This window comes from Peromyscus leucopus, chromosome 2 (genome assembly GCF_004664715.2).
Source record: "Peromyscus leucopus breed LL Stock chromosome 2, UCI_PerLeu_2.1, whole genome shotgun sequence".
NCBI classification, from domain to species: Eukaryota; Metazoa; Chordata; class Mammalia; order Rodentia; family Cricetidae; genus Peromyscus; species Peromyscus leucopus.
In genome coordinates this window covers 43763274-43765798 of record NC_051064.1, presented here as the reverse complement: position 1 = coordinate 43765798, position 2525 = coordinate 43763274, and the positions used below count along the sequence as shown (strand labels likewise).

General features: G+C 39.7%; 1 pseudogene; it reads right to left on the bottom strand.

Annotated features, from left to right (window-relative positions):
- Window positions 1–1447: 1447 nt before the first annotated feature.
- On the bottom strand, window positions 1448–1517 carry LOC114695459 (annotated as a pseudogene).
- Window positions 1518–2525: the final 1008 nt, after the last annotated feature.

Sequence of the window (2525 nt, the reverse complement as noted above, 5' to 3'; positions counted from 1 at the left end):
ACCAACTAATAATGCAAGGCTGTTTTCATTTAGACTGTAGATGAGGGAAGAAAGTGATGTATTTTTATGTAAGATCATTTTCCCATGGAATTCTGTAATAGAGGTGTGAGATATGGGATGGAGCAAGTGCTAGTATGACTCAGGACACTCAGAAAGTCAGCCAGTGCTTGGTCAGGCTAAGAAAAGTGTCTCTTCTAATCTGGAGTGGGCCAGGGGAGGGAAGTGAATCTGGCCCTGGGTGGCCTTAGGCCCTGAGGCCACAGGGTGTCTGACTTTTGAGTGGGGTAAAGGTAATATTCTCTGTGGGCTGAAGCATCTACACATACTCTCAATGCAAACAAGAATCAGGGCTGGTAACAGCATCCATGTAATAAAAGCCTGCTTCTGGGTAACAGCCTGATCTGCTCTGAAGAAAAGTGACTCTGGGTCTGCCACCGGCAGCTTTGGCAATAAGAACGATGAAGATATTTAGGAAATTATCAGTGATAATACTGCTAAACCATGAGCTGAAAGTCTGCAATTTGAACTTCATTATTGTTTACATCTTAACACAATACAAGATAATCTACTGTCTTAGTTATCTTACTATTGCTGTGAAGAGACACCAGGACCAAGATAACTTAGGGAAGAAACTTAAGGTTTCAGAGGGTGAGTCCATGACCATTATGGCAGAGAGCATGTCAAAAAGAAAAAGGCATGGTGCTAGAGTGGTAGCTGGGAGCCTACATCTGTATGCACAATCAAGAGGCAGAGAGAAGCAGAGAAAGGGTTAACTGGGAATGGCACAGGCTTTTGAAATCTCAAAGCACACTCCCCAGTGACACAACTCTTCATCAAAAGGCCATGCCTCCTAATCCTCCCCAAACAGTTTCATCAACTGAGAACCAAGTATTCAAACATATGAGTCTTTGGGGGCCATTGTAGTGGGTTTGAAAAAACAGAAAAGAGGAAGTGCTGTGGGATGTCCTTTATGTAGTTGGTAGCCATTCAAGCTTTGGTCTGGAAGTTTCAGCCCCCATTGAGGCTTTGGTAACTATCACACCTACAAGGCAGGGCCAAGGGAGGCCCTGAAGACCCGAGATCAGGACACGCTGCACTCTCTTGCTGCACTCTCTAGCCAGGAGCCCGGCTAGCTCAGTCGGTAGAGCATGAGATTCTTAATCTCAGGGTCGTGGGTTCGAGCCCCACGTTGAGAGCCAGATATTGGTGACATTATTAAGGCCACTCCACCTAGTTAAAAGGAGATTAATGCAGCATGTCCTGATCTTGGGTCTTCAGGGCCCTCTTGGCCCCGCCTTGTAGGCGTGATAGTTACCGAAGCCTCAATGGTGAACAGGTATAAAATATTATGGTAGATTATTGTATATACTATTAAACAAATTTAGTAAAATAGCAGCCTTAGATAATTTGCACTGTTATAGATTCTTATATGTTGCTACAAATGTAAACTATTTTTATATTCCTGTTTAAGATAATTTGTAACAAACTATAGAAATGATCCCTGAAAGTATAGTCTTTGTTTAAGATAATTTGTATATTGATACAAATACAGAACTATATTTGTTATAATGTACATATATTTCTACTCTTATTTGAAATATTTGTATATTGATGCAAATGTAAATTTATATCTGTCATACTTTATGTATGTTCTATTTCTGTTTAGGATATTCGGTATATTGATATATATTTAAGATTATTGTCATTTTGCATATTGCACTATATATTACTACCTCTGTTATAAATATCTTGTGTATTGTCATAATTTCGAAGTCATTGTTCTTTACCATACATTTGCTTATAGACTGTTTACCTGGGTTACGTGAAGCCTTATTCCTTAGGTTATTTCTGTAGATAAGACTTACAGATTTATAGTCACCTACGCTTGTCATCTCTATAGTTACGTTAGTTAGGTTATCCAGATTTACAGATACATAGGTCAGATGGACAGGTAATCTTCAAACACTTCATAGACCTGGAAAATATGACATTTAAATAACTTAGAATTCTGTTGACGTGAGACACAATTGCTCCTGGCAGCACCAATTTGACCCCGAGAGAATGTTGAGCTTCTAAGACATTTCCATTTGAAAGTTTGTCTTCTTGGCACAAAATGGCCTACTGGGCAAAGAACTGCCCTTGCCTCGACTGCTGACAATACGAATACAATGCTGTCCTTTCTGGACAAGTGGGACACGTGGAAAGCGACCACTGTATGCTGCCAAGACAGGGTAAGATGGTCTTTCAGAATTCCTGCTTCTGAAAATGGTCTGTCAGATACTCTAGGCCTATAGCCAATTTGAATGCACCAACAATGGTGAGAAACATTAGGTGACTGTCCAGGCTGCCAGCTGTCTCGGTTTACTCTTACAAGATTCCCGAAAGTTGCTTGCATCCATCTATCATTTCTCAGGTACCATTATATTCCTTCTCAGGTCTTTGATGGGATTAAAGACTAGCAGTTATAGTTACAACTTTGTATATATATATATATATATATATATATATATATATATATATGATCT